We start from the raw sequence: 9505 nt of genomic DNA on the forward strand, positions 1-9505 counted from the left end.
TTGATGCCTTTTCAAATAGGCAGGTCTTTAAAATATTCTTCATTTATTTAAGATTTTTGTATCAAACTCAAATTTTTAAATGTAGTATTTTGAGCTGGTGAACATGTATATAATGACTTAGTGTATTCTAGACTACGTCATGCTAACCATCTTAAGACCTGAGTTCAAAGTTTTCACTTTGGCTGAAAAGCACCAGGGAAGGCAAAATGAATAGTAATATGTTTTTGTGTTTTGCCTCTTTTTAAAATGAAAAGAGGAGGGCGAAATAGAGTACCAGTAGTTTTGTCTTAAAATAGACCGTCTGGTTGTGTCAGAGCGTAAAAGATCATAAAGTGAAACTTGAGGGAGTGTGGTAAATTGTAGAAGGCGGAATGGGAAATGAACTTTATTTGCTTCAGTTCAGAATACCTGCAGATCATGAATTTGCAAAGAAATTAGGATAGGTTTTGAAATTTTTATATTAGATGCATTATAATGGATTTATTCATAAAATATAATAAAGACTTGTTAATCATTCACTGCAAAATGTCAGCTGGGTGCTAATACTTTCTACTAAAACAGAAGTGAGACCATAGTATTTAAAAAGCATTAAGTACTGTGGACTAAAAGCCTTATGCCATGGCAGGTTTAGAATGATGTGGTTGGGCATAGGAGCAAAGGTGGAAGACTTAGACTGAACAGAATACGTGCGCAGAATCCCTGCAACATCTTGGGACTACATGTCCCAGAAATCCTTGCGACATCCATTGGAATTTCCTTTTCCAAATGACTATTTTTAAATCAGATTTCACTCAGGCAGGTAGAGAATGCAGTAAGCATGATGGGAGTCTGGCGTGCAGGTTACTCGAATTTCTCTCTCCTCCCACCTGGCCCGCCCAAACCCCGCCCCTCCCCTCCCCGCCCCTCCCCAATCGTCATCAAATTTCTTGAGGCGGAGATTCCGCTTTGTGCCGCTCAAAGTGACTCTTGGGAAGGCAAGAATAGTAACAGGGCGGGCAAACCAGGAGCAAAAATCGCGGTGCTGAGTTTGTCCAGCACCTGCAGATCGACGTGGAATCTTCACGCATGGAAGGAGATGTGAGCAGTCTCCAGAATCGCCCCAACCTCTGCTAAGAATCTAGTCTGCTCTCAGCGGTAAGGCGAACAATTTAGAGAAATTTATTTCAGTATCGTGCTGTTTTGGCTTGGGAGGCATGGCTTTAAAATTTCCCCTTGCCAGCCTGTCAAATCGGGTTAGAATAAACCTACACTTAAACTGTTTTAAAGTTTCTCTGCTCCTTTGCCCTATATTTAAAATGTTCGGAATCTGAAGTGGAAAAGAGGACACTGAATTTGAGTATTTTAAAAATGAATTAATTGCGGGTGTGTTCTTAAATGTACGAAAAGCAGGCATTTCGCGCCATCGGTTTTGTAAAACCACATGGACTGCAACTACCGATGATGGCGGTGCCAACTATCGGAGTTTTATTTCCAGGCGGTGACTAGAGGAAATGTAATATAATATATGGACTTGTTAACGTAAAAGTTTAAGTTTCATTTTGTAGCATTTGCATGCCTGCGAATCAAACTGGTTTATAACAACTTTAGGATCAATAGCTGTAAGTTATCTGCTAAATAGTATGTTTATCTCTTTTTTTTTTTTTTGCTTAAAGGGTTACTATAAAATCTGTGTAAAATAATGAAAGAGGGTTTTTTTTTTGCTTAAAGGGTTACTATAGAAGCTGTGTAAAATAATGGAAGAGGTTTATTTATTTATTTATTTTGACTTTTAGACTGTTCATTCGCTGATAGTGTATTCTTTTTTTTTAATTTTAACAATTTATTGGGGCTCATACAATTCTTTTCACCGTTCATATATATACATACATCAATTGTATAAAGCACATCTGTACAGTCTTTGCCCTAATCATTTTTTTCTCTTTTCTTCTTTTACATTTTATTAGGGACTCATACAACTCTTACCACACTCCATACATATACATACATCAATTGTATACAGCACATCCAAACATTCCCTGCCCCAGTCATTCTCAAGGCATTTGCTCTCCACTTAAGCCCCTTGCATCAGGTCCTCTTTTTTTTCCCCTCCTCCCTCCCCATTCCCCCCTCCCTCATATGCCCTTGGTAATTTATACATCGTTGTTTTGTCATATCTTGCCCTATCCGGAGTCTCCCTTCCCCCCTTCTCTGCTGTCCCTCTCCCAGGGAAGAGGTCACATGTGGATCTTTGTAATCAGTTTCCCCTTTCCAACCCACTCACCCTCCACTCTCCCAGCATCGCCCCTCACACCCTTGGTCCTGAAGGTATCATCCACCCTGGATTCCCTGTACCTCCAACCCTCATATGCACCAGTGTACAGCCTCTGTCCTCTCCAGCCCTGCAAGGTAGAATTCGGATCATGGTAGTTGGGGGGAGGAAGCAACCAGGATCCGGGGGAAAGCTGTGTTCTTTATCGATACTACCTCACTCCCTAATTAACCCATCTCCTCTCCTAAACCCCTCTATGAGGGGATCTCCATTGGTCGACACTTGGGAAGAGCTTTATTTTTAAGATTTTTAAAACCCTCAGAAATTTAGAAGCTTCTCAGTAACAGGTCACAGGTAACTGCATCTCAAGGTTACAGATATTTGCATCTCAAGAGGCTCTGCAGGTGTCTCGAAGAGGCTAGTTAACATATGAAAACTCCTCTGTCATGGAAAAAGCTTGACTTGGGTGCTTTTCATTCTCTTAAGTGTCCCTGTAGGCCACTTCCTATTTCATTCTTCCCAGGAAATGAGGCCAACAATACTGAAATCTTCCACAGCCATCTAAAATGCAGATTTGAGGGCGTGCTGCCTATACAAATGGGAGATATTCAAAGGGTGTTTGCATTTGCTTTTGTTCTTTAACATTTCAGGGCTTCTTCAAATGGAAATCTCAAAATGCTCCCAGTGTGAGATCAGATGCTTCCTTGAGGAAAATGCTATTCACTGAGTAAACCCCAAACAAAAGGATCCTGCTGGCTCAAGTGGTGGCCTTGCTGACACTTCCTTGGGAATCTGCAAGAGCCTCTGCTTTTCCCCTCCTCCCTCATTAAGACCATTTAAAATGTATTTAAGAAACTGCAGAATACTTAGGAAAAGTTGGCCAAAACCAACCTTAAAGCTCCAAAAAAAAAAAAAAAACCCTTTTTGTAATTGTATCCAATTCTAGCCAAAGCAGCTACACTTTTCTGTTGGGAGGGGCCTTGGGGGCTCCGTGGTTATACATTAAGGTACAGTAACTGCATAATATTAATTTGGAGGCCCAGACATAAAAGAAGCAGTCCTTGCCCCATCCTTTTGGGGTCACTATAATTTGGAATTGACTCGATGGCATTGGGTTTACAGACTTCATAGCTAGTTATGTAAATGTTAATTATGTTGTGGACATTGTACAACTGAGGAATAATACAAGGTTTGATCATTTAATTGGATGTTATATATGAAATGTTAAAGCTTGCATATTTTATTTCCTTTTGGTCTGATGTTTCTTCTGATTTTTGATTCACCTTGTTCAGCTTTGCATTAGTTTATGAGTTTCCCACATGACTTTCAAAATATATGCACTCATGTAATTTTACTATGACTTCACCTTAGCCATCTTAAGCTTTTTCACCTACAGATAAACCTTTGCATTGTGGACCCACTAAAATACTTAAAAAAAATTTTTTTGCAGAAGCAAGTTTAAGAAAAGTTGAAAGCCACGGGACTAAATCAAGATTGCTGGAACTCTGAAAGGTGAGCAAGCACAGGGGTTGCAGCTGATCCAAACTGCCAGAGTAAGAATACTAGTACTGTTTATTTAAGCTAAGCAGGGGCCTGAAATGTTTTAAGAGGGGCCTTAGTTTGAGGACCCCTGAAGGGTCTTGATGAGGAAAAAAAAATGTGGACAATTTAAGGGTTTTTCTTTATGTGAGGACTCAAAAGGGGGCTTGCTCCAGTTTAATCCGTTCAGATCTGTTATTCCTGGAACACTGGAAATCCAACCATTAAGATGCCTGTATCTTTAAAACATTAGCAAGGAGTACTGGTGGGCTGTGCACTTGGTTGCTACCTGCAGTCAGCAGTTTGTGACCAGCAGCTGCTTCATGGAGAGAAGATGTGGCTTTCTGCCCTCATGAGCATTTGTAGGTTAGCTTGGTGGTAGTAGCAAAAATTTGTTACAAAGGTGTGGAATTTGTATCTCAGGCCATGTTACTCCACAAGCTTGAGGGGGAAAAAAACCCAAGATGCAGTTTTAATTTATGGGTCTTAGGAGAATTTTCTAACCCTCAAATGATCTATGGAACTTGTGAAAATTCTCAGATCCTCAAATGATAATATTTACTGGGCTGGCATTTCTTGGTAAATCACAGAAGCTATGTAAGAAGTTTTTGACTTACCATCTTCTCTTCACTAATTCACCGTAGATCCAGAGCTAAGACTTTTAGCACCTGTGAGGGGGTATTGAAGCCGTTTCTTCAAAGTTAGTGATGTGTAGGCCTAACCAGATAAAGGTGAGGGAGGCAGGAGTTACCCAGTAAGTTAATTCTGGAAGCCCAGGTTTGGAAAGTGGGTGTCCTTTCCCAGAGAGGTTTTTTAACTAAGACCAAGACAAGAGGATGCTGGAAGTCAGTATCATATTCTCTCGTTTGCTCTTTTTCGGTTGGGAAACCAAAGGTTGATACTTGCAGACATAACCTCTGGAATGCATTCTTGAAAACTAGCAAATTAAACCCTCAGCCCCGCAAGGAAAACTAATAATTTCTTAGTAATAATGTAAGCAGTGGGGAAGGTTGACATGTAAACAGTGGTCGACATTATTTGATGGCTTACTAACCACCATCAGCCAAAGCTCTCATGAGAAGCATGTGAGATTTTACGTTAACAAATCAAACTCATTGCTGTCTGAGGCAATACTGGCTCACATCAAGCCCTTGTGAGTTTCCAAGGTAATGACTGTTTATGGGAGTAGAAATCTATAATAAAAACCTTATCTGAATCCTAAGAGTTCCAGAGGGAAATGGTATTAAAAGTTTATAAATCTGCCTCAGATACCAAGAAGAAAATACAATGGTTGTGGGGTGTTAAGCAATTTCATTAAATTCTAGTAACTTTTGATAAAACAGAGCCATCTCCCCACAAGGATGATATGTGATAGAACTTCTCTATCATTGAACCAGCTCCTCTTAGATCAGGGGAACTGAAATACTTTAAATTTTAAAAGCTAAAATGCCTACAGCAGGCAGAAAGCAGAATCTTCTAAAGTCCTCTAAAGACAGTAGATTCCTTAGATTTCTATTCCTTCCAAGGTTGTGTAATGACAGTCAGTTTGGGTCAATCACAGTTGCCACCACTTATTATAATCCTTCCTATTCTTGTAGGTTATATTTGCCTTGGTGCAAAGGGGTCTAAATGCTAAAGAATTACCAGACATACTATCTTGGATACATCTTTCTCATCTAAAGATGACCCATGTTCCTAACTTGGCACCCATACCAGCTAGAGTACTGAACCTAGAATTTATGCACCTTCGTGTATCAACTATTGATCAGCCTCCCATCGCTTCTCGGCCTTTTGGCTAAGATCAAGTGTATTGATCAGCCTCCCTTTATCAGCAAATACAATTTAACTATACCCAAATATGACACTTGTTATAACTTTCGATCTAAAATTGTTAACTACCTGTCTTTTAGCGGGATTTACATGCTTGGATTAGGAATATTTCTACTCGAATTAAGCCTCTGGCAGTTCCCCTCTGACAGTAGTGAAGGGATGCAAATAACGTTGCTACCAGAGTTTATTGTAAACTTGATTATGGAAGGTGGGACGATGGTATAATATGATGCCTGGTCATATGATCTCCCTCTTGACCCATTCTAGATTTGCTCTAGGTTAAATATTTCTTTTGTTTCTCGACAGAGGTTTTCTCTGGCTTATTTTAATACTGCCGGTGGTCTTTTCTATATATAGTGTTTCTTCTTTTTTGCTGTTTCCTAGTTTGTGAAGCACAGAAGAGGCAGATTAATAGCAATAATAAATGATGTGATAGCGTAACGGTTTTATGAGGTTGAGGGGAATTGAGGAGCAAATACTGAATCCAGGACCAGAGAAGATGTACTGGAACTGATTGGGGTCATGCATACAGAACTTTAAATACTATTTTAATTATATCAGAATAAAACTATTTTGGGGGGTGGGGGATTCTGTTGATCTGTCAAAATTCAAAGCAAGTGCTGGTAATCTAGTGCCACAAGAAACTCTGTTTTCACTGCCATTTGAGTTTTGCAAGATTTTACTTCGTTACTTCAGTTAAATTCTGAACTCTCCGTTAGTAACTTGACTCCCTTTTAGGGAGTTTGCCTTGCTTCTTGCTCGTTCAACCAAAATCAAGCTTTCCACTTTCACATTAAAAACAAAAAAAAAGTAAAAAGTAAAAAAAAAAAAAAGTGCAAAGGTTTAAAACAGGATTTTATTTTACATTAGACAAGAAACTCCCCAAGTTGTAGCATGTACCTCTAGGGCTTTAGATTAAGATGAAATTATTTGCTTGCTTAGGGAGAGGGTAATTTGGGCAAAGGAAACAACATAGTCTCTTCAGATCAAGTTCAAGATCTCATGTTGAGTGTCACCACTTATCTTTAAACTATAAGTTATAAAAAGGGTTTTTTGTCAGAAAAGTACTTCTGCTAAGACGTCAATCTTCAACACACTTAAGGATCAAAAGAGATTCACCATGTCACATCAGTTCACAAGTCAGAATGTCTCTAGAACTTAGACACAGTTTCCTTTGGTGTAGAAGAATGAAGGTCAATTCGTTTTCCTTAAAAACGGATCGGTTCACTCCATTAATTCGACAAAAGCAGATGGTGGTAACGTGTGCTCTATTCTTGGTTAATCAGTAGTGGCAGACAGAAACTGTGAAAGGAAGGCGGTTTAGTTACTTTCTCCTTTCTGCTTTCCAATAATGCACCTCCCACCCCCACCTAAAAAAAGGGAGTGTTATTAAATCCAGCATATTCCACATTAAAAGCTAGACATTAATATTCCAAATGTATCTGATACTTAAGTAAAAGTATACAAAGGGGAAAAAAAACACCAAAAACTTTACCCCCAATCCTCTTTAAACTTTCTTCCTCTGTCGATTGTCCAATGCCATGAACCGATTTCCTCTTCCATTTAGGGATGTTACTGTTGCCTTGCTATGTAAAAAAGTTTAGATGCTTTGAAATAATGAATTACAATGAACAAAAATATCGTCCTCATCCTTCACAGTGAATTGTGGCCACCTTACGTTGAAGGCCACCTTAGGAAGAGCTCGCATTGATTCAATTGATAAATTCTACTTTGAGCTAAGTTACATTTAACTGGTAAGCATCCAGCAAAATCTAGGTCCCCAAAATAATGCTTTTACCAAAAAACCAACAGAAACTTACTGCCATGTCCTTGATTCAGACTGACAGAGACCAACCAAAAGCAAAGGCTGGCTGCTCTTGGAAACCAGGTTTGACCTTTTCTTTCACTCTTCCTCCTAACCCACCCTCTTGAGAGTGACTGAAAAATAGAAAAGGTCAAGGCCTGGTACCGAAATTTGAAGTGTTTTTTACATCTTTTTGTGCTCCAAGTTTTTGCCAATTAGCTCCAATTCATTTAATTATTCAGAACTTAAAATGTAAGCAAGCAGGGTAACATTTTTAAGCTAATGTCACCACCCATTGACATGCTGACATACCAAACCTTTCCTTGAGCAGGTTCTGATAGCGAGAGCAGCGTTTGTAAGGTAAAGGTTAGAAGCAATTGCAAGAGAAATCATGTCTCCATCTCCAATTTTGTCATCTGTGGATTATGCCTGAAAGGAATCTGTTTCGACAAATACTTTTGGTCAGCAAACAGAGAAAGTAATTGAAAATAGACAAAACTGATAAGTGACTTTGAATGTGGTGTGTTCATATTCCTGAGTCTGGTTTGGGAATTTATTGGTCTTTATCTTTCCTCCTCCTGCCCAATAGTGGTTGGAGCCATATTTTAAAGAGGGGAAAAATAAAGTGTCTGTTTTCATAAGAATTCTTGCAACTTCAGGAGCAAGCTCAGTATACAACCAGCTTCCTGCTTATTCTAGTGGCCAGAGAGGTAGATGTTCAAAAATAAGTGCCTTTAAGGATGTTTTGCAAATGCTCTGGGAATATATTTGAAAAAATCTTTTGGGTCCCCTAAGAACCTGGTAAGAGGTCTTAAGCCCAATAGACACTCAAACAAAATACTTTCAGAACGTGAAAGTAACTTTATTGTGTTGTACTCTCCAATAGAATTAAGATTTATTTCCTTTTAGGAGGTGGTACAATGCCTTGATATTTACAAGCATTGCAGTTCATTAAAAGAACTCCGTGTAATATCTTTTATTTCTTTCAGAAGTCAGAAAAGTGCCTTGGGGATCAAATCTATTTCACTTAGCATAAAACTTCACCTCCAAGTTTAGCACTTAGGTAACTGGAAATCTACAATCCCTTAAAAATGCTCTCTCTTAAATTAGGCCAGGCCAATGTTTATTTATTTAAGTATCTTAGTATTTAAAGACACTGACATTTACATTGGTGATTCAAATCCATTCCCTCCCTATAGTCTTATCATTAAGGAAACTCAGCAGTGGTTAGTCTACATCTCACATCCATTAATTCTTTTCTTTCTGTAAGTGCCCCATTGATAAAACCAGGTTTATATCCAATGGTATATCTCATAGCAAATAAACAACATGAATTCATTACGCCAACAGTGAATTCCTTATGTCTACGTAGCACAGTAGCTTTTGTAAACATATACACAGTTCTTCCTTGCAGGCTTAATAATAATTTTGTACTCAATTTGCTCTCTGGGGATTAATGATAGTTAAACATAAGTATGTAATTATATTTATCCAGCAGAGATCGCTTATAGATGTGTAGCAGTTTACAATTTACAAATCAATTCTACACATATTTTCTTCTATCTAGAAAATAATAAGGTTTTATCTTTGGATCTCCAGTGCTGAGCAGGGTTTAGTAGTATGGCAGTAACAGCCCTTTCTCAGACCTCGCTTTCTACTTGGTTTCCCCCCAAAGTATAATGGCAACTGTGACGCCATTTTACAAACCTACTCTAGCACCAAATTAAAAATTTTTAAAAATTACATTTGTATGGTGCTTTACAGTTCATAAAATGCTAAGAGCACAATGAAATGATGGCAAATCATTTGTGTATCTCCTTAGTGCCTATATGAATTTCCCGTAGTAAAAAAAATCAATATCGATTCAAACTTTAAACTTTCGATTTAAACTTTCGATTTGTATAACTCTTTACACAATAAGAATTAATTTTATCTATAGCACCTGGTTTAAGTTCTATTAATTTGTTCATGTCTAGCTCACGGAAAGCTTTCTTCATACAGAAAACATGTAATATCTTAATTTATACAGAACTTTATGGTTCAGAGCATATTTATATCCATTATATTTATCTGTTACCTGGGGG

At 38.3% G+C, this 9505-nt stretch overlaps 2 long non-coding RNA genes across 2 annotated transcripts in view; one reads left to right on the forward strand and one right to left on the reverse strand.

Moving 5' to 3' along the window:
* The window catches only part of LOC142434549 (uncharacterized), a 106549-nt gene that overhangs the window by 20267 nt on the left and 76777 nt on the right, over positions 1-9505 (forward strand). The window contains exon 2 of the long non-coding RNA XR_012781156.1: positions 3699-3760. This is a non-coding gene — a long non-coding RNA (uncharacterized LOC142434549). The remainder of the gene's footprint in view (positions 1-3698; positions 3761-9505) is intronic.
* Positions 6456-9395, reverse strand: LOC142433919 (uncharacterized). The gene is made up of 2 exons (XR_012781097.1): positions 7113-9395; positions 6456-6919 (listed from the first exon to the last, which is right to left on the reverse strand). It is a non-coding gene; the product is annotated as an uncharacterized LOC142433919 (long non-coding RNA).

The sequence above is a fragment of the Tenrec ecaudatus genome, chromosome X (genome assembly GCF_050624435.1).
Source record: "Tenrec ecaudatus isolate mTenEca1 chromosome X, mTenEca1.hap1, whole genome shotgun sequence".
NCBI classification, from domain to species: domain Eukaryota; kingdom Metazoa; phylum Chordata; class Mammalia; order Afrosoricida; family Tenrecidae; genus Tenrec; species Tenrec ecaudatus.